This window comes from Pelobates fuscus, chromosome 8 (assembly GCF_036172605.1).
Source record: "Pelobates fuscus isolate aPelFus1 chromosome 8, aPelFus1.pri, whole genome shotgun sequence".
NCBI classification, from domain to species: domain Eukaryota; kingdom Metazoa; phylum Chordata; class Amphibia; order Anura; family Pelobatidae; genus Pelobates; species Pelobates fuscus.
Genome location: NC_086324.1, coordinates 42,977,808 through 43,001,327, shown reverse-complemented (window position 1 = coordinate 43,001,327; position 23,520 = coordinate 42,977,808). Strand labels below are relative to the sequence as shown.

The 23,520-nt window shown below is 43.2% G+C and overlaps 1 protein-coding gene across 3 annotated transcripts in view; it reads left to right on the top strand.

Annotated features, from left to right (window-relative positions):
* The window catches only part of WIPF1 (WAS/WASL interacting protein family member 1), a 78,559-nt gene that overhangs the window by 3,271 nt on the left and 51,768 nt on the right, over nucleotides 1–23,520 (top strand). Inside the window, exon 1 of one of the 3 annotated variants that reach the window (XM_063428651.1) lies at nucleotides 18,218–18,255. The exons of the other annotated variants lie outside the window; for them this stretch is intronic. The gene's annotated coding sequence lies outside the window, so the exon portion shown is untranslated. Of the gene's footprint in view, nucleotides 1–18,217; nucleotides 18,256–23,520 lie in introns of those variants that run through there. 3 annotated transcript variants of the gene reach the window in all.

Below are 23,520 nucleotides of genomic sequence, written 5' to 3'. Positions count from 1 at the left end.
AAAAATACCTTACTTTCTAAGGGCCCTCAAGGTATAAGTAGTAGTACTGCTTACTAAAAATGGCAACGGAATGCAAAAAGAATGTCTGCTAATGCCCACATACAGTAAATACAGTTAACTCATACAATTCTAAATTTAAGCGGCACTGTCACCGCCCCCCTCTTTATGAAATACTGACACCCAGTCAAGAGGGACTACTTTGTCTCTGTATATTTCCTATTCCTAACACTTCTAGACAACTAGAAGTGTCAAACCCCCCAGCCGTCACCAGTGACGTCTACAGGGAATTGGCTTTATCTATGGATTATCCTGCAGTCTGGCGGGATCTTCCATAGTCCTCAATGCTGTACTCTCGCGCATGCACACGAGAACAGCAGTGACATCGGCTTCTGGCGCTTTTGAAGAGGATCGGAGGAAGATGGACTTGCGCACAAGGGACAGATTCAGGTAAGTCAATCTCACCTCTACCTGCACCGCCCTGGTCACCGGACCCCCAGCAGCGATGTCACCGTTGGAGGTCTTTGCAAAGTCCCTAGACGGTGACAGTACCTCTTTAGAGGTTTTTAGAAACATCTATAACAATCTTTATCAGTCTCTGGAATGCTAAAATCTGTTGTAACATGACCACATGACCACTGCAACTGTCACAGGTTCTCTTACGCGTGTGGTGAGATACCATATGTTTCCATTGTACCATATGCTGTAGGTTTCCATCGAGAATATGTTTTTACCATCAGAAAGAGAGTTTGCCTTTCCCCATATACGTAGATAAGACAACTATTTGGAGTTTCATTGACATATGAGAAATTATTTATAAAGATTTAGGCACCATGACCACTTCAGTGTTTTGAAGTGGTTATGGTGCAAGAAGCCTGTATGTGCTGAGTTGCGTATGAAACACTGCACTTACATAGTATTTGGGCTGCTCGTCTGAGGAGTAACTCCACCACCGGCAGTGTCATTAGTCTGCCCAGAACAAGAGTTCCAAGCTGGCCAATGTTGATTCTGGGCATATTCTATGCACAACGCTCAATTGATGCTCTCATCCAATGAATGAGTGGCAGTATCAGTATGTGGTTCAGCCGTCAGTACAGGAGGCTCGGCGCCTCTAGGTAAGAGGGCAAACCATTGCAAAATGGGAAACAGTGCCAGGTTATTTCTACCATCATGACCAGCTGTAGTGGTTTTATAGGTAGGAGTAAGGGACACTCTACTACCCAAATACAAAATAATTAAAAATCACTGTTTAGTAGATATACACAAAATTAAAACACACATGCATTTAATTGTGCATGTTTTCATTGGGAGTACATCTACAAACAGATTTCAAAACCTGCAGTTCTCTTGTCTGCTGCCTATGCAAACCCTCCCCTGAGAAAAAGTTGGGGGGGGGGGGAGTTTCCAGTTTTTGGTCTAGTAGTGGCTATGCAAATATGAAAGATAAGCTTGTCAGCTGGTGGTGGGACGTCTTAGAACGGGTATGTACGATTGAGCAGAGATGTCCAGGGTTTGGGATCAACATCGACTCCAAGAGTCACACCATTTAGAACAGGGGAAGGCAACCTTCGGCACTCCAGATGTCTTGGACTACATTTCCCATAGTGCTTTAACAGCCATAATGCTGGCAGAGCATCAGGGGAGATGTAGACCAAAACATCTGGAGTGCCGATGGTTGCCTACCATGATCTAGAATATTTTTTAAAAACAATTCCACGTGTCTTGGTGGTTTTAGCATTTGCACTTACAGTGGCTCTGTAGGGCGAGTTTCCCTGCTATTGCCCCTGGGAAAAGCCTATTGCGGCCACAAAGTTTGTATTCATCGCATTAAATGTGTGTTGTCTGTATGGTTTAATTAACACTCACATTTATCTATTTTTGGAAGGAGAGCCAGCTAATCTAGGGCAGATGTTAGACTTCTGTTACACAGGAAAAGTAATGAATCATAAATTGTTTGATGTGCCTTTGGGTTTGATGAGCCGAAAATAGCCATTGAAGACTACTTACTGCTACACTGTCTCCTAGTGTTGTAGCAGCAACTTCCCACAATGGTTAGTAAGCAGCCATACACAACATGCATATAAAATTTGGGTGCAGGGTGGATTCTGAGGTAGTTTACTTTACTTATAAAAGAAACATGTATTTGTAACAGAGTTTATAGAGTTTATATTTAAATAATAAGGCCGGGCCCCCTCTAAAACATAACAAATTTAAATACATTAAGGGACACTCCAGGCACCCAGACCACTTCTGCCCATTGAAGTGGTCTGGGTGCCAACTCCCTCTACCCTTAACCCTGCAAGTGTAATTATTGCAGTTTTTCATAAACTGCAATATTTACATTGCAGGGTTAACTCCTCCTCTAGTGGCTGTCTACTAGACAGCCATTAGAGGGCACTTCCTGGTTTATAGCACAGGTTTTCTGTGCTATAGCGTCGCTGGACGTCCTCACGCTATGTGAGGACCTCCAGCGTCGCCAAAATCCCCATAGGAAAGCATTGAAAGCATTTTCAATGCTTTCCTATGTAGAGGTCTAATGCGCGTGCATGGGCGGACCCTAAACGAGCGCCGAGGGACATTGGCGCTGGTCTCAGGTACGTAACTGAAGGGGTTCTAACCCCTTCAGCAACATGGGATGGGGGGTGGGAGGGAGAGGGGACTTGCAGTGCCAGGAAAACGATTTGTTTTCCTGGCACTGGAGTATCCCTTTAAGCTGGAATGGTTCTGATGCTTAGAGTGTCCCTTTATTGAAGCCGTTTTGGTGTATAGACCATATGTATAAAATGTCATTGCTCAATTCTCTGTCATTTAGGAGTTAAGTCACTTTAATTTCTGTCCATTCAGCCCTAGCCACATCTCCCCTGGATGTGGCTCACACAGCCTGCATGCATAAATTATTTCATTTTCAATCAGATGTTAACTTGTTTTAGAAGTTTTTAACTTCTGCTCTGTAATTTGAACTTTAATCACACACAGAAGGGTCATGAAAGGTCTAGCAAGCTATTAACAGTGCAGGAGATAAGACATTCTAAATTAAACAAACTGTGCAATAAAGTTTAGACTTTGCATGTCAATTTACAGGAAGAGTTTAGGAAGGCTGCACACTTACATGCAGAGAGGTGCGACTAGGGCTGCATAAACAAAGATATTTAAATCCGCAATGGAAGATAATTGAGCAGTGAGACTGCAGGGACATGATCTATACACCAAAACTCCATGATTAAGCTAAAGTTGTTTTGGTGACTAGAGTGTCCCTTTAAGCTAAAGTTGTCTAGGTCACAAATCGTCAGGGCCGGTGCCAGGTTTTTTCTGCCGCCCTAGGCAAAGATCCATTTTGCCGCCCCCTCATGAAAGCAAATACAATCTCACAGAGGGTTATTCACTAAACTCTGAATTTCAGTGAGTTGAAAACCAAATCGCAAAGTTTAAGCAAAAACAGCTGAACTGTGACTGTAGCCGAATTGGAGAATTCTTCTAGATCAGCTATTTTTGCCTAATACACACATACTGCATAATGCATACATCCATACACACATACTGCATAATGCGTACATCCATACACACATACTGTCTAATACTTACATCCATACACACATACTGCCTTATACATGCATCCATAAACACACACTGCCTCATACCTACATCCATACACACATACTGCCTAATACCTACATCCATACACACATACTGCCTAATACCTATAACCTTATACACATACTGCCTTATACATGCATTCATACACACATACCGCTTAATACCTACATTCTTACACACATACTGCTTAATGCGTACATCCATACAAAAATACTGCCTAATACATGCATCCATATACACACTTCTTAATGCGTACATCCATATACACATACTTCTTAATGCGTACATCCATATACACATACTGCCTAATACATGCATCCATAAACACATACTGCTTAATGCATACATTCATACACACATACTGCTTAATGCATACATTCATACACACATACTGCCTAAGACCATGCATCCATACACACATACTGCTTCATACATACATTGTACATTGAATACATAATTTATCACTGTGGTAAATGATGTATTCAATGCATTTGGTGAAATTAATTTGCAAGACTAGCACAGAGGAGCACACACACTGACAGACGAACACACACACTGACACACATACATGCACTCACTGACAGACACACACATACTCACTCACTGACAGACACACACAGACACACTCACTGAGACAGTTTTATTTTTTTGAGGCAATTCAGCCTCCCTACCTCCCTGGGGTCCAGTGTGGGACAGCTTCTCACTCCTCCAGCACGCTGTTTAGCATGCCGGGGCTGAAATTACGTCATATTCCAGCTCCCGTCATCACAGAGGGTGCGCGAGGGACAAGTGAGAAGCTGCAAGAACAGCCTGCCTCACAACCCACAATACAGCCGCCTGCCTCCTGTCTCCCTCTCCTCCAGCATTTCTCAGCAGAGCAGGCACCTGCTATCAAGGTAAGGTGCCTGCTCTGCCATTCCTAAAAAGAACCACTCCTCCGGGCGCCCCCACTTTCAGGTGCCTGGAGGATCGGCCGGGCGCTGGGGGGGAGAGGGGTGCGGCTCAAGAGAAGCTCTGCCAGCAGGCCGGTGCCCTAGGCGAATGCCTAGTTCGCCTAACGGTGGCGCCTGCCCTGCACATCATAGTTCTAATGATGGCAAGATCAGAAAGTATGCTATTTTTGGATTGTTTGGGGTGGCCTGGCCATGAATTTCAAAAGCTAAAAATATAAGATTACATTATTTTTAATGTAAATTGTTCAACAGTTTAAAGGAACACTATAGCATAAGTTACAAAAATATATATTCCTAATTCTATAGTGGCCTAGTGACCATTTACATGGCCAGGCCAGAGCTGCAGGATTTAAAAGGGTAGATTATCTGTTTGCCCTCTAAGCGCCAGTCTCCTCAGTGAATCTCTGTCTCTCTGGGTAAGACTAAGATCGATGTTCTCGGCCAAAGTAGTGCTTTACCATTGGGAGGCTAGTGCACCTGTGCCACAAAATTACTCTCTTTTGCCCATTGGAAAAATAATTACACAAATCAGGGAATTAGAACTTTTCAGGTTCACCTATTTTGTTCTACATATAACAATTCCATGTCAAAGTACCACAATTAACAGTGTATTGAATAAATCTAATTTATGTTCGCAGTTAAGATTGTTAAAGGAACTCTATAAGGTCAGGAACACGAACGTGTATTCCTGACCCTATAGTGTTAAAACCACCATTTAGGTGGCTTGCCCCCTACAAAGATAAGAAAACGTACCTTATTTCCATGTACTGTGCTAGTCCGGCCCCCGAACTGCCTCTTTGATTAACATCATCAGAATTGATGATCTCAGCTAATCCAATGCTTTACCTTGGGAAAAGCATTGGATTGGCTGATATCGTCAAGGAGGCGGGCTGGGGGCTTGGCCAATCAGCCTCTCCTAATAGAGATGCAGTGAATCAATGCATTTCTATGGGGAAAGTTCAGTGTCTCCATGCAGAGAGTGTAGACGCTGAATGTTAGTGCTGCGTACCGTGCAGCACTGCCCCAAGAAGCACCTCTAGTAGCCACCGGAGGAGTGGCAACTGGAGGTGTCTCTAGGGACCAATGTAAACACTGCCTTTTCGCTGAAAAGTCAGTGTTTACTGCAAAAAGGCTACAGGGACTAACTATATTCACCAGAACAACTACCTTAAGCTGTAGTCAGGGGCGTTTTAGCCGCAAGGCAAACAAGGCATTTGCCTTGGGCAGCATTTTCCAGGGGGCGGCAAAAAACGCCGCCCCCAAATGCCTAGGGCATGGGGGGTAGGTTAAATTTATTATATTATATTTTATATATTATATTATATATTATATTATATTATATATTATATATATGAGAGTGTGTGTGTCTGACAGAGAGTGTGTGTGTGTCTGACAGTGAGTGTGTGTGTCTGTTAGTGAGTGTGTGTGTGTGTCTGCTAGTGAGTGTGTGTGTGTGTGTCTGCTAGTGAGTGTGTGTGTCTGACTGTGTGTGTCTGTTAGCTAGTGTATGCGGATCTGTCAGTGAATGTGTGTGTGTATTTAGAAGGCGGGACGGGGGGGGGGGGTTGGGTGGGGGTGGCGCGGGGGGGAGGGGGGGGAGAGGGGCCCCTGAGTTTTGTCCTGCCTAGGGCAGCACAAAACCAAGATACACCACTGGCTGTAGTTACAGTAACTAAAGTGTCCATTTAATATACAGTTGCAAGAAAAAGTATGTGAACCCTTTGGAATGATGTGAATTTCTGCACAAATTGGTCATAAAATGTGATCTGATCATCATCTAAGTCACAACAATAGACAATCACAGTCTGCTTAAACTAAAAACACACAAAAAATGAAATGTTGCCATGTTTTTATTGAACACACCATGTAAACATTCACAGTGCAGGTGGAAAACGTATGTGAACCCTTGGATTTAATAACTGGTTGAACCTCCTTTGGCAGCAATAACTTCAACCAAACGTTTCCTGTAGTTGCAGATCAGACGTGCACAACGGTCAGGAGTAATTCTTGACCATTCCTCTTTACAGAACTGTTTCAGTTCAGCAATATTCTTGGGATGTCTGATGTGAATCGCTTTCTTGAGGTCATGCCACAGTATCTCAATCGGGTTGAGGTCAGGACTCTGACTGGGCCACTTCAGAAGGCGTATTTTCTTCTGTTTAAGCCATTCTGTTGTTGATTTACTTCTATGCTTTGGGTCATTGTCCTGTTGCAACACCCATATTCTGTTGAGCTTCAGCTGGTAGACAGATGGCCTTTTCTCCTGCAAAATGTCTTGATATACTTGGGAATTCATTTTTCCTTCGATGATAGCAATCCATCCAGGCCCTGACGCAGCAAAGCAGCCCCAAACCATGATGCCCCCAACACCATACTTCACAGTTGGGATGAGGTTTTGATGTTGGTGTGCTGTGCCTCTTTTTCGCCACACATAGTGTTGTGTGTTTCTTCCAAACAACTCAACTTTGGTTTCATCTGTCCACAGAATATTTTGCAAACTTGTGCAAACTGTAAACGTGCAGCAATGTTTTGTTTGGACAGCAGTGGCTTCCTCTGTGGAATCCTCCCATGAAATTCATTCTTGTTTAGTGTTTTACGTATTATAGATTCGCTAACAGGCATGTTAGCATTTGCCAGTGACTTTTGTAAGTCTTTAGCTGACACTCTAGGATTCTTCTTCACCTCATTGAGCAGTCTGCGCTGTGCTCTTGCAGTCATCTTTACAGGACGGCCACTCCTAGGGAGAGTAGCAGCAGTGCTGAACTTTCTCCATTTATAGACAATTTGTCTTACCGTGGACTGATGGACGGCAAGGTTTTTGGAGATACTTTTATAACCCTTTCCAGCTTTATGCAAGTCAACAATTCTTAATCGTAGGTCTTCTGAGAGCTCTTTTGTGCGAGGCATCATTCACATCAGGCAATGATTCTTGTGAAAAGCAAACCCAGAACTGGTGTGTGTTTTTTATAGGGCAGGGCAGCTGTAACCAACACCTCCAATCTCATCTCATTGATTGGACTCCAGTTGGCTGACATCTCACTCCAATTAGCTCTTGGAGATGTCATTAGTCTAGGGGTTCACATACTTTTTCCACCTGCACTGTGAATGTTTACATGGTGTGTTCAATAAAAACATGGCAACATTTCATTATTTGTGTGTTATTAGTTTAAGCAGACTGATTGTCTATTGTTGTGACTTATTTTATGACCAATTTGTGCAGAAATCCATATCATTCCAAAGGGTTCACATACTTTTTCTTGCAACTGTATATATATATATATATATAGAGAGAGAGAGAGAGAGAGAGAGAGAGAGAGAGAGAGAGAGAGATTAAATGGATATTCTTAAATTATTTTATTTTTATTTATTTTTTACGTTATTTTTCTGCTAATGTTTTGGCATTCACACAGGATCATATTTTGGATGTGCCCATCAAAATAACGTTTGGGTTCTTAATTAAACCATGCTTGAACTGGACAATCAAGACGCATGATGAAGCGGATCTTAAACTGTGATATCATGGTCTCGGGGGGCCTGTGAATCTCTTTGATAAGCAATAGCAGTTTTGAACAATAAAACGAGTGAACTGTTTTATTTATGGCCTTATGCAGAACAAACTATTTTCTGCTGTGAGTCATCTCTGGAACAAATGAATCTTTGAGCACAAAGTTTTCAAAACTTGGGATAGGAAAGAAATACTAATACATTGAGGAGGAACAGCCTGTGAAATGCACTAAAGTAGACTATAATACAGTAGATGTGTTGCACCACATATTTTTGTCTCATATTGGATACTTTTATATTTCTGTGGAATTTTCATTCCATACACAAACAGATGCAGCGTAAACGCTTAGTGTTATCTCTATAAGCAAGGGCCAGTATTGTGTTTTAGTTTTTATATGAATAGAATAATATCTCTTTAGTAGAAAAGTTTTTCATCTGATTTAGCTACCTGATATGTTAAAGTACTGAAACTTGGGGATAACGTTCTTTTCTCTTTTTTTTTTTCACATTAAGAAAAATAGTTCAAATAGGTAGCCCAGAGAAAGAGGACTTTAAAGTGACACTCCAGGCACCAAAACAACTTCATCAAAATGATTTTGTTATGGTGCCAGAAGGACCCTGGAGGCACTATTAACATACCCCAGCACACATGAGTTTGGCAGCCAAATGAGAATTCCGTGCACATTTTACATCTGGCGTCAGTGTGCAGTGCACACCGGCAAAAGACGTAGCAATCTTCTCCCTTGCAGGCATAGGAGGGCAGGAAGGTCTCTTCCCTCCTTCTCTGTGGTCACTCCCTCCATTAAAAAAGTAGTGGGGGGGGGGCTTTAAAGTTAAAAATCCCCTTCCTCCCCTTCCCTCTCCCTAAGAGCATGCTCTCTTAACCAGCAAAATGGTCCAATCAAAGACTTCTCTATGAGAAGTACCGGTAGCTTCGCCCGGTGCTGGATTACCGGGAAGTTTTACACTTTTTTAGACGGGGCTGTAGGACCTATTAGTAGTGGGTTGGAGTAACCCTTTAAAAGGACATGCATCACTTTGAGACAATAGGCTCACTCAAAAGCTTTAGACAGTTGAGACTTACTCTGAGACAGTGACTTACAGCTGAGATTCACTCTGAGACAATGAGACAGTTGTCTTACTCTGCAGGCTGATAAAACTAGGTAAATATATATATATATATATTTTTTTAATATTGACTTGCTTATTCTTTCATGTTCCTTTAATCTGCAATCTCAGGAAAGTAATCTGGTCTCATATGAGTACATATAAGCAGGGTACTTATGAATTTTGAATTAGAGTAATTTATTACATGAAGGCGTATGCCCCCCGGTTGCCAACCTGTGTTAGCTTGTTAAGAGTAGTTACAATCACTGCTTACGGTCCAAGCATTGGAATACAAAGAATACAAATAAATTAGTTTGCATTGTTGTACATGTAGTCTCATGTAATAATATCATAAACAGGGCAAAGGTCAACGTTATTAAAGGTTGGCATAATATATAGATTGGATTTATTGATTGTTTTTATCATCTACATTCACGTTGTAAACATGAAGTTTATTCATTAAATAGCAAGTTGTATCAAATGGAAAACTGAATTGAAAAAATTAGACTACAATAGCCAAGTTGTGGCTTTAGATAGTTCGAGCAGTTCTTTTTCAAATTGACTGGTTTTCAGTTCACTCAATTCACTATTTAATGACTAATCAATCATTCCAATATCCAATATCTGATGGTTCTACATCATGAGATACTTTACTCACATGCACGTAACATAAAACTAGACAAATGAGCAGCAGAGCGTATCCGTACATTAGAAGAGACACGGATAGGACATTCTCGTTTTACAGCTCTAAAGATGTCTATGTACATGGGAGCATTTAATAAACTTGTAGTGAGCAAAGCAGAAACATTTGTGGTGTTCAATCGAATACATGTATGTGAGGAGGAGAAAAGAGAATAAAAGACGTTGAAAACAAAAATGGAGAAAGAAGCAAAGGAGAAAGGGATAAGAGGGAAAACAGAGAAGTGGTCATGCTAATTTCTGGAAGGTATCCATTGCTCCTCATGGCAAAATCGTGAAATTTGGATGTAAATATAAGCTAAGCCTGAGAGGAACATATACCAACAGAGAATAGGTTTTCTGTTTTATTCCCAAGGTGACATGCATTTTGGGGTACCTTGCATATTGGAGATTGCTTTATTCCAGACTGAGAGATGATTTATTTTCCCAGTTTTTCTCCCAATTAGTCATAGGGGGGAAGTTTTTCTTTTGTATTTTGGTCTAACAGAGAACAGTAACAGACAGTGGTTTAAGGTTCTTTTGGTATTCTGCACACAGAAAGCAATATGGGGTCAGTTCTTAACCTATTGGGTGTTTTATGTCATAAGAAGTAAGAATGTTCTTGATTGTTAAGTATGTAAGAAGGTCCTCTTGATGTGATGGAATATTGAGACCTAGGGTATGTAAAGTGAGATAGAGCTGAGGAAGCAAAATGTTGACTCACTTTGTGAAGTCAATGTTTTGGTAAGGGGGGCAATGGTTAAGTAGACAATAATGTGCCATAAGATAGTATGTAGTGTGCATGGTCTTGAGCACTAACATCAGACAATGGTGATCATGTTGGTAGACGAAAGATTAAAAAGTAGAGAAAAGCCATTTAGGGTTGGACAAAAGAATACATATAAGAGAAGAGAAGTATGATTGGTTGGGTAAATGACGGGCAGAATTGTATGAATGGAGAATGAATTTATAGTGGATGATATCCGTTTCAGAGCAAGACTCCAGACACGCTCATCAGTGCATGAACATTTTTGCAAATAGCGCCTTTGCTTCGAGTGCCGGGACAGGAAGCTAGAGTGTATAGTGCAGACGAGAGAGTAAAGCAGGTGGGAAAATGGGAAAAGGTTGACAGACAAAATCATATATAGAGCAGAGGTATGAAAATACCAGGTCAATAGAGTGTCTGTCATGGTGAATAGAGAATATGGTGGATTGTGAGAGACCAAAGAAGGATGTGGGTGAAAGATGTTTAAAAGAAGCATGGTTTAATAATGGAGATGTTGAAGTCCCCAAGTATTAGCCATGGTGCACGTGGAGAGAGAAAATGAAGTAGTCAGGTGGCATATTTGTCAAGAAACTGAGAGGTTGGTCCAGTAGGTCGATAGATGACTACCACTCTGAGAGAGGGAGAACAGGCGACGATTTCACAGCTAAAATAGATAAAATTTATGTGAGGATATAGCCAATCCTAAAAAGAAACATATAGGTACCAATGTAGGAAAATATGTCACATTCACAAACGTATTCAAGAAAAATGCCTTGAATAATAATGATAGGTGTCTTCACACTGCCAGCTTGATTGGATCCACCTTTGACAAATAAGAAATGTCTAAAAAAAAAAAAAGTACCAATAGTGCAGAATGCTTGTATTTGAAAATCAAATTACATATTTATTCTATGTAACTTAAAAACTCCAAAACGCAGAACTATCAAATGTCAACACTCCCAAAGAGCTACACTCAATATGTTTTGTCACAGTTCCTCCAGTGACTTCCTCTGGGGCTTCAGTATTTGTTCGGTGGTGTCACAACATAAAAACATACATAAAACAATAACAATGTTAACTTTTTGCCACTTTTGTGTTTTGGAGTTTTTTAAATTACGCAGAATAAATGTGTAATTTGATTTTAACTTACAAGTGCTCTGCACTATTGATACTTTTCTTGTTTCATTAGACATGTCTTATCTATCAATGTAGTCTAAAAACAAGGAACAGTTTAAACAAGGATCATACTATAAAAATTTACAAATTAGACTTAGCGTTAACGTCCTACTTAAGATTTTCCCCTACATTCTCCTAAATTACAGCATGTTATTTGGATGTTGCAATAGTTTTTGTTCACTGACTCGTGTAGTCTAAAAATGAGTTGCTCAATGTCTGTTTTTGAATGTGTCTTCTTCACCCTACGCACAGCATGTGTTCTAAGAACATAAGCACATATCAACCAATCACTGTGTTAAATACTGAGTACATTAGTTTGCGAAAGAGCATTGATGAGAAATCAGACTTAGGTTCGTAACATACACAGCGGTGTCATATTCTGAACTAAGATCCAGAAACCTGGACTGGGTTATTTGTTCAGTAAAGATTATAAGGATATTGAATTAAAAATGGCAGGTTTTTAGGCTTAAATCCACATTTAATATTTGGATAAGATTTTGAAATGATTTAATATTTATGGATAAACTTTTCAAATTATTTTAGAAAATACAATATCACAAAAAATATCATATATTAAAAGTATATCAGTATATCAAAATATTACAATATTAATTAGTTTAAAAAAATAAAATAATTCTAAAAGTTCTTGCGAAAATATCAAATCATTTAAAAAAAACATTATCTAAAAATGTAAAAATGGGGCCTTAGCTGACAGATTTAGAAAAACCCTCCCACTCAACTACACTCATAACCTTTTCTACTTTTCATATACCCAGGGAAATGTACTCAGGAGACACTTTAGAAAAGATCTACCGTAATCAGCCAATCACGTGGCAGTAGCTCAGTGCATAGATGCAACCAGACGAGGTCAAGAGTTTCAGTTTTGTTCAAACCAAACAACATAAAGAGGAAGAAATGTGATCGAAGTGAATTTGAATGTAGAGTATTTGCAGGGACCAGATGTGGTCGTTTGATTATTGCATAAAATGTTGATCTCTGAGATGTTCATGCACAACAATCTCTAGTGTTTAAAGAGCATGGTGCAAAATAAATAAATATATATATGAACAACGGAGCTCTGTTCGTGCATATTTAGCCGAACATAGATTGAGGTGGAAGTCCCAGTGGTGTTCGTGCCGTTGAGTGTCCGATTTCAGTTCCATGAACTCGACGGCAAAACACTGCTGACCGCGTTCGATTAAACAAAATGGCCGCCGCCACGCGTTTGACTATACGAACGGCGACCACCCAGCCATTCGTCAATTAAGCTGCGATTACCACAGCTTCTGGGAGATTAACAGGCTGCATACTCCACTTGCGGGTGGTCCCAGCTGTTCGACAGTTTGTTCGGTAAACGAACACCGTAAGCCTAACCCCTTCGGTAAGCCCCATATAATGCACCATAGCAGGGAAAAAAGGCACGAACCGTGTCTTTAGCCCAACGTTCACCACAGGGCCATAGTCACAGGGCAGGAGGCTGGCAAACAGGCCCCTCCAAAAACTCGTGGCAAACTCACAGAAAAGGGGGAGTTTGTCACAATGATCATATACTGCAACTAAACCCCCATTATTTTTGCCTAGATTAGGTGTTTTTTTTAAAAAAAGTTATATAATCTGTGAGTTTTGAAGTTGCTGTTTAGTGGATGAATGAGTGTGCTGGATCTTATGTATTGTATAAATTGGCCCCAGAAGCACCCCACTTATGCATGTTCAGGTGAGTGCAGCCCCCTGGTTCCTTAATACAAACTGGGCATTATTTAATTGATTACTCCGAGCACCTTAACCATTACAGCGAGCAGGCACAATGTAAGTAGTGAAACCACTTTAGAACAGTTTGACTTCTTACTTGGGGTACACCAGGAGCAAATCACAATCACTCCAGATATGAAGAAGTTTGAAATGGTACTACAGCTAACCACTCCAGGCACCAAAGCAGCTTTATCTCAATTATGTCGTTATGGTGCCAAGGGGCCCCCGGAGGTGCTCTTACCTCCCTGTGTTGCCTCAAGTGGCGATGTCCACTCCCCCCCAGGCGGCATCTAGCTTCTGACACTCTCAGCCAATTAGTGACTCCCCATTCACAAAACTGGTTTGAAAAAGTTAAGTTTCTTTCCAAGCCAGTATTGTGAATGGGTAGTCACTGATTGGCTGAGATAATCAGCTGACCGCTCTCAGCCAATCAGCAGCGCCCCTGCCCAGCGGCTCTCTGCGCTTCCTGAAAATTACATTTCCGAAGCTGGATGACAGCTCAGGGAAGCATGCATTGCTGCTGGAGGCAACTTAGGGGTTAAGCCCTTCGAGAATGGTTTAACCCCTTGAAGTAAGAGGGCTTCCTAGCACCATAACAATTTCATTTAGATGAAGTTGTTTTGGTGCCTGGAGTGTCCCTTTAACTCAGTGCAGGGATGTGTGTTATCTCTACTTGTCTCAGGATGGGCTGAATTATTCCTGGTTATTAAAGTGACAGGCTTCTGTAGTTTGAAAGATGACCTTACTTCTGAGTTGGGTCCATGCTAATTATGTATTGGACGTCACAGTGCACATATGGCAGCCTTTCATGTTTTGATTACTTACAATGCAACGTACTTATGTATGAGAAAAATGTATAGCATGCAAAGCGTACCTAAAATATTTAACCTTCCTATATTCTATACAGAAGCTACTTTTTTCAGTTGACAACTTTTTTTTGTGCTTTGTGGTTTTCTTTTACTGATTTTTTTTTTTTTATTCTGAACTGTTCCAGATTCGGTGGGAAGTCCCAAATTTGGTGACCTGTCCCACCATCCCTGCTTTGTTCCTTGGTGTCCTGCTTCTGGAATCTTTAAAATACAGCGTGCATTCACACCAGGCTTACAGGTCCACATTTTGAGCAATCTTGCCAATTTTTTGGTTGGTACATGAGTTTTCCAACGCCCAAATCTGTAATCCATGCTTGGATCTCTTCATCGCAATCTCTAGCGGTGTGTCATCAGTAGCTTCCTGATGACACTATGGAAGTTTTAATACTGTCAAAATGGGTTGTTGAATCTCTCGTACAGAAAGTATCTGGCAATGTATATAGGTACAGTACAATTGAGCGACCCCAGTTTTATTTGATAGGAGACTGCCCATCTGACAAGCTATAGAGACTTTTTTTCCTTTTATCAATGAGTGTCTCTTAAAGGGACACTATAGTCACCAGAACAACTACAGCTTACTGTATTTCTTCTGGTGAGTATAATCAGTCCCTTCAGGCTTTTTGCAGTAAACACTGTCTTTTCAGAGAAAATCGTGTTTGCATTACAGCCTAGGAATACCTCCACTGGCTACTCCTCTGATGGCTACTAGAGGTGCCTCCTGGGGCATTGCTGCCATTCAGTGTCTCCACCCTCTGCCTGGAGACACTGAACTTTCCTCATAGAGGTGCATTGATTTAATTAATCTCTATAAGGGGATTATGCTGATTGGCCAGGGCTGTGTTTGACTTGTGCTGGCTCTGCCTCTGTTCTGCTTCCTTGACAGTCTCAGTCGATCCTATGGGGAAGCATTGTGATTGGCTTTTGTTCAACACTTCTGAGGATGTCAGCCAAGCAGGCTGATCAGGGGCAGAGCCAGCAGCAGTAGACTGGAATAATTTTGGAAGATTTTACTCTATTTTGGTGGTAAAGGGGGACTAGATTATGTTTTTAACACTTTAGTGTCAGGAATACATGATTATGTTCCTGGCCCTATAGTGTTCCTTTAAAGGGTCACTCCAGGCACCCAGACCACTTCTGCTCATTGGAGTGGTCTGGGTGCCAACTCCCACTACTCTTAACCCTGCAAGTGTAATTATTGCAGTTTTTTATAAACTGCAATAATTACCTTGCAGGGTTAACTCCACTCCTAGTGGCTGTCTACAAGACAGCCACTAGAGGTCACTTCCTGACACATAGCACAGATTATCTAATTTCCTCATCTTTTTCAATGCTTTCCTATGGGGAGCGCTAATGCGCATTAGGTCTCCTTGACCGGTGGGCGGAATCGGTCTTGCCCACCGGCCGACGGAGTCAGTAGGAGGAGCGGTGCGGAGGAGGAGACAGCGACGAGGGACATCGTCGCTGCCTCAGGTAAGTGACTGAAGGGGTTTTCACCCCTTCAGCAACTGGGAATTGGGGGGTGGGAGGGAGAGGGGCCCTCCAGTGCCAGGAAAACGGATTGTTTTCCTGGCACTGGAGTTTTCCTTTAAGCATTGTATTTGGACATTTTGGATCCTTTGTCAAATAAATACTTGGTCCCCCATCTCCTTCTTATGAGCTAATTAGGAGGGGATTGTAATTCCTGAATTTGTGTGCAAATGGACCAGATTGACCAGAAAAACTGCATTGCTTCCATCATTAGAATTTATTGCATTCCAGCTTTGACTTTCTGTCTCTAGTGTGTTAAAGGGACGCTCTAAGCACCATGGCCACTGCTATTTGCTTTTCGGGCAACTAATGTTTGTGCTGCGTCACCCTATTTTGTGTCATGCCATTTTTAGGTGATTTGACAAAATATAAAAATCTCCCAGTACCTAAAGCCTTGCACATCTGCTGCGGTTCAGGTAATACAGAAGTAAATGTATGCATTAGCACAGTGGTTTCCAACCCATTCCTCAAGTACCCCCTAACAGTCCAGGATTTAGGAATTACTCAGTTGTATCTAAAATGTTTTTAGAAAGAAAAAAATGTTTTAGACACAACAGGGTAATCCATCAATCCTGGACTGGTAGGGGGTACTTGAGGACTGGGTTGGGAATCCCTGATTTAGCCCATCCAACTTTAACCCCTTAAGGACCAAACTTCTGGAATCAAATGGAATCATGACATGTCACACACATCATGTGTCCTTAACCCCTTAAGGACACATGACGTGTGTGACATGTCATAATTCCCTTTTAATCCAGAAGTTTGGTCCTTAAGGGGTTAAAGGAAAACTCCAGTGCCAGGAAAACAATCTGTTTTCCTGGCACTGGAGGGTCCCTCTCCCTCCCACCCCCCAATCCCCAGTTGCTGAAGGGGTGAAAACCCCTTCAGTGACTTACCAGAGGCAGCGACATGTCACACGTCGCTGCTTCCTCCTCCCCCGCCGCTCCTCCTTCTGCTTACGTCGGCCGGTGAGCGAGACTGATCCGGCCGGCCGAAGAGACCTAATGCGCATTAGCGCACCCCATAGGAAAGCATTGAAAATGAATTTCAATGCTTCCCTATGGGGAATAGAGCGACGCTGGAGGTCCTCACACAGCGTGAGGACGTCCAGCGACGCCCTAGCACAGAAAACCTGTGCTATAGAGCAGGAAGTTCCCTCTAGTGGCTGTCTAATAGACAGCCACTAGGGGAGGACTTAACCCTGCAAGGTAATTATTGCAGTTTAAAAAAAACTGCAATAATTACACTTGCAGGGTTAAGGGTAGTGGGAGTTGGCACCCAGACCACTCCAATGAGCAGAAGTGGTCTGGGTGCCTGGAGTGTCCCTTTAAGGGGTTAAACAGCAACAACAGGCTGAGTGTTCTAAAGGTGGATTAGCCTCCAGCAGACTCTAGCAATGATAATATGACTTATATTTTGGAACTCTTCAAAATCAACACATCATATTGAATATTATTCTATACAAAGTACAAGAAAGCGCAAGAGTCTAGAGTGAATAAAAAAATAAAGACTTTATTGTAAATTACCATAACAGACTGATCTGTATGTATAAAGGCTAAAAACATTAAAAACAAATAAAAATAAAAAAATGGGTGGATTTCTACATTCATACAACCCCTTTGTGTATTTGCCACTTATTGGTATCTTCTGTTATTTTAAACTAAAAATGAAACAAATAGTCAATATGTACAAAAATACACAAAGGGGTTGTATGAATGTAGAAATCCACCCATTTTTTTATTTTTATTTGTTTTTAATGTTTTTAGCCTTTATACATACAGATCAGTCTCGTATGGTAATTTACAATAAAGTCTTTATTTTTTTATTCACTTGCACTGTATGCTTTCTTGTACTTTGTATAGAATCATATTTGTAGGAATATTGAGGATATTTATTTCTGAAGGCGGCATTTAGTTCTGGAATCATTTTAATTATTTACAATATGTATTTTTGATTTTTTGGGGGGGCGTGTTTTTTTCACTATTGGGGTGTTATTCTTAACCTCCCAATTCTTTGTTCATATTGAATATTGTCCTCCTCTCAGATGTTTTGATATATACATAAACTAAGCAACAGTGAGATTAGCTGCCTCTGTCCATTGTAGCATATGCAGTTAGAACACCTGAGATCATCCATTTGGCTAATTAGAGGGGCCATTACCATTTGTGAGGTTAGATTATTTCGTCTGTACTTCACTACGATCAGTCAAGTAGAAAAAATAAGGTGCAAAGAGAAGGAAGTTTGCATTCATTTGCAACTTTTACAGGAAATGAGCCACTTGAATCATTTTAGAGGAACTTACATCGTGTTAACAGACTTAACCCAGAAAACACAGGTTAGTGATTCTCAAAAATAAACGTAATTAAGTATAAAAAAATCTGAATTCTATTGCTCTAGATCCTTTAATTTTAATTCAAACTGTATTGGTGCATGTAAGGATCAAACACTCCAGTTTTGGGGTTTTTTTGTATCTGTTTTTTGGTGATCGAGGACTTGAAACTAACTGCAAATTGCGACATATAATAATCATTTCCTTTTGGGTGCAGCTGAAATAACTAGAAATCACTTTAGTTTTTTTGTTCAGATTAACATGTTTGATTTGGGTGCAGATGCCCAATGAATAATGTTGTTTATGGGGGGGTAGGAGGTGATTTATGTTTGCAATTTAGGTGATTATGGTTACAATATATAGTTTGAAGTGTGGCGTGTCCACAGCCAAAGAGACTGCTTGGTTATATTCAGGTAACGGATTCACCCAGTGTTTCTGGAATTCTTTCTTTTGATTCACAATGTGGAGAAGCAGACGTAGATTGAACATTCGCCCAGAGTAATGTGCTCACCCGCATGGCATTGGGTTTCTTAAATTTGTTTGGGTGCTGTATATGTGCAAAGGGCAAGTGAGGATTTTAACTGGCACTGATGATATTTAGGGATGACCTTTCCTATGATGTATAGCCAGATACACCCTAATATATCATGGCATGTGGTTTGCCATAAGGGGTAAAACTTGTTTACTTGAGAACTGTCTGGGTGAGATGTGTTTGTTTAAATTTCGGAGGCGAGACTTACTTGAAATTAGGAAGTTTCTGAAAATGAAATTCTTCTGAGAAACTGTGCAGCTCTGCAGGATATATTGATTCTCGGTTAACCCCTCATGTACTAAAATCATTTTATTGTGTCATTAAAATGTGATCCTTAAATGAACACTTCAAGCACCATAACAACTACAGCCTACTGCAGTGGTTATGGTTTCAGGAGTGCCCTGTCACATCCTCCCATTGGAAGTAGTCAAACTGAATGGTTTGACTTCTTACCTGGGGTCCTCTAGGTGGCACTTCCTGCGTCCAATACTATGGTGAGCCGGACACTCCTGACCTTAGCGCTGCTCTCAGCCAATGAGCTGAGCTCTGCACTGCTGGGTTTAGCTCAGACAGAAAGCTTCCTTTTTTCTCAGGGTTATTTTCTAAATTTAAAACCAAAATTACCAAAATGGAAATATTCTCTGAGTCAGCTATGCCTTCACTTTAGCTACTTTGAATTAATTTAGAATTTTATGTTTTTAGTGAATAACCCTGTCTATCTGAAGTAGAGGAGGAAGGGAGCAGCATCTGCAGTTAATAGGGACATAAGGATTCGGTATCATCTGGCCTTATAAGTGTTAGAACCAGGACAGTAAGCGTCCATCAGTAGGTGACCTCTGGAACTCCAGATTTTGTGGACTACATCTCCCATAATGCTCTTACCACCATAATGCTGGCAAAGCATCATGAGAGATGTAGTCCACAACATCTGGAGTGATGGTGGTTGCATATCCCTGTATCTAGGCCACCAATCATTGAGATAGAGGACCCCTTAGCTCAGCTTTAGCTTAGTCCAGAGGTGGAGGAAGAGGTAGGGCCTATTTAACAGGCCAGGCCCAGTATATTTTTCCCTCCATCCCACTGCACTCACGCACACACTCACACTCTGAGAGCCTTTTTGTTTCTTCTCCTTTTCCAGTGTATCCTGAATTCCATTGGCACACAATGATGCTCTCCCCAAAAATACAAAAATTACACATTATGTAGAAGCAATAACATGTTAGAAACTATAGCTGTATGGCTCCTGAGGGGGGTTGTGAAATCCAGAATTAGAATATAGGCCAACCCCCGGAGTGGATAAGGAGGGGGAGCATGACTGCTGCCCGGAGAGGTTGCCATGGTGACAAAAATTGATACAATGTTTGGGATGAACTTGGACCGGGGTCACTGGGAAATACTTACCAGACCACTGGAGAGCACGCTGAGGGAACCTAGCAGTGCTGTTTCTGGTCACCTTAAAAAAGAAAAACTGCTGTTAGTGTTTTAAAACTGCTGTTCCAGAATTTTGCCACTGCAGTTAATAACTTAACATCATGGCTCATGTCCCTGACATGCCCAGAGAGGCTCTACTCACGATTTTGCAGGCCTTTCAGAGGACACACGGCGCAGAGTCCTATGCTGCACTGCTTCACAGCGTCCAAAACACCCAGGAGTCTCAAGAGGGGTCGGGGCCCACCAGAGGACGTCGTACCCGCCGTTCCAGGCCGCCATCCAGATTGTCTCCCAGTCCGGTGAGGAGAGCCAGGGCTGTGCCACCAACTACTACCAGTCCAGGGCCGAGTGAGGCTGGCCCCCTGCGGAGGAATCCGGTTTCCGGAAGAAGAAGGAGCGGGGAGAGGTGTTCCACGCGTCGGATGGCCCGGTCGGGGCCTGGCCATCAAGATGGCGGATCCCAAGATGGCGCTGTGGGAGAGGTGAGGTTGCGCAGTCCTCACCCTTCTCTTCCGGCTGCAGCGGATGTGACGTCAGGGCGTGCGGCTTCACGCCGGAAGAGGCGGGGCGCCGCACGCCGGAACGCTGGTGGCGCGTACGTGACGTCTGCGGGTCAAGGAGCGCAGACGTCACAGGCCACTGCCGAACCCGGAAGTCCGGGTGAAGATGGATCCGGGGATTCCGGAACGGAGCACCGCTGGCCCCCCGAAAGTGGAGATGGCCAGCGGGTGCAGGCAGGCCGGCGGAGGAACTCGCCAGGGCATCTTGGGACCACCAGGGAGAGGAGAGGGACGCAGGATTCCCCTCTTCTTCATCACCCCAGGAGACCTGAACGTGCTTCTGCAGCCACAGAGGAGGGAGGGACGCAGGATTCCCCTCCACACACCCACCCCAGAAGATCTGGAGCTACCATGGGGGTGAGCCGCCAGCCCCCTGGAGGGCAGGCTGGCAGGCTGGCCACAGGACCTGTATTGACGGATGGATCGGATGTGGAGCTGATGGAGAGACCCCTGCTCCAGAACCGTGAGTTGGAGTGCGCACGCGCTTGGTTAGGGGCAGAGGGGGTCTCTGGGCTGGAACAAGGGAATACTGGGGAAGTCATAAAATTGCTGCGCTTAGTATTAGATCGCTTAGGGCAGGTTGGCTTAACTGCGCAGGACGCTTCACTTCCCACGGGGCCCCCTCCGTTGGGTTCTATGGAGGGTACTGCAGGGGGGCCGGTGTGTGACATAGCCCCCCTGGGGATGCATGTGTCGCTGGAGGTGAAGGAGAAAATATTGAAGGGTGAGTATGTGGACCTCATATCGTTAGTCCCTTTTGATAGGGAATCTGCTGATAGACCGCGACGTGGTGAGGCGACGGAGATTGGAAAAGGTAAGGAGCTCCCCCGTACCTTCGGTAATTGGTTGCAAGGATTTGCAACTTACGCTAGTATTTTGTCGACGAGGTTTCCAGAGCGGGCCCCGTCTTTGTTTTCTTATTTGGATTTAATTTGGGGGGCTTATAAAGTTTATGGGGGTCAATGCTGGTTTAAATACGACCAGCAATTTAGACAAAAAATGGCGGTTCGACCGCACATGCATTTTGGAATGCAAGATGGTAACCTTTGGTTACTTCTCATGACCCCGTGCCGTCCAGCCTCATCGTCCTTTCCTTCGGCCGCCGGCGCTCCTGGTGGAGCGTCGGCCGGGATCAAGAAGGGCATCTGCTGGCTCTTCAATGAGAGTCAGTGCAGGTGGTACAACAGTTGTCGATTTAAACATGTGTTCCCACTGTGGTGGGGCTCACCCGGCGGTTCGGTGTTTTAGAAGAGGAAAATCCCTCCCCAGGACGGCATCTAAGGATGACGCTCCTCGGGGGGAGGACCCCGGTACGGGCGAAAAAACTGCTTCCGTGGCTCGCACGGTACCCCAGGCATAGGGATGCGCGGGTGCTTTGGGAAGGTTTCACCGACGGTTTTAGGATCCCATTTACTCCGTCTGGGGAGGCGTCGTTTTCGCACAATTTGTCATCGATTCGGGGTAGGGAAGGGATTCGGGCGGCTAAGCTGCAAAAAGAAGTGGACTTGGGACGGATGGCGGGTCCGTTTTCCTTTCCTCCGTTTGATAATTTGCGGGTGTCCCCATTGGGCCTCGTTCCTAAGAAGGAACCGGGGGTGTTTCGGCTGATTCATCACCTGTCTTTTCCAGCGGGGGCTTCGGTTAATGACGGGATTGCGAAGGAGGATAGTCGGGTCCGATACGCTTCTTTTGATCGGGCTCTGGATCTCGTTCGGGAAGCAGGGCCTAGGGCCCTGATGGCTAAGTCTGATATTCAATCGGCCTTTCGGTTGCTCCCAGTTCACCCTTCCTGTTTTCATTTGTTGGGATGTCAGTTTCAGGGGGAATTTTTCTACGATATGTGCCTCCCCATGGGTTGCTCGATTTCTTGTTATTATTTTGAAGTTTTTAGCTCGTTGCTGGAATGGATCGTATCGGAGGTGTCAGGTTTTTCTTCCCTCTTGCATTATCTTGACGATTTTCTGTTCGTCGGTCCGGTTCACTCTTCGCGATGTGAATACTTGTTGGGACAGTTTAAGGCAGTTATGCGAGATTTAGGGGTTCCAGTGGCAGAGGACAAGACAGAGGGCCCGAAGGCGGTTATTTCCTTCCTGGGTATAGAGATTGACTCCATCGGTTTGGTCTTTCGTTTGCCCAGTGATAAATTGGGGACCCTTACGACCATGGTTGATCGGGTGAAGGGTGCGCGGAAGGTGCAGCTTCGTCAGATGCAATCCCTGTTGGGCCACTTGAACTTTGCATGTCGGATCATGCCTATGGGTCGGGTGTTTTGTAGACGGCTGTCTCTGGCTACTGTCGGCATTAGCCTTCCCCATCATTTTATTCGGGTCACCAAGCGGCTCAAGGACGATTTGAATGTCTGGAGTGAGTTCCTCGCAGGGTACAATGGTCGGACAATTTGGCATCGAGAAGCGATATCTAACATGGCCCTGGAGTTGTTTACGGATGCCTCCGGCTCCCTGGGCTTCGGGGCATTTTTTCGGGGACGTTGGTGTGCGGAGCCTTGGCCTGCTGCATGGCGCGAGGCGTACCTGATACGTAACTTGACTTTTCTCGAGCTTTTCCCTATTGTGGTAGCAGTGGAATTGTGGGGGGAGGAGCTTGCGAACAGGCAGGTGGTTTTCCGCACGGACAACATGAGCGTGGTCCATGTGGCGAATCGTTTATCATCTGGCTCGGTTCCAGTATTGGCTTTGTTACGCCGGTTGGTTCTGCGTTGTTTGGAATTTAACATTTGGTTCCGAGCAA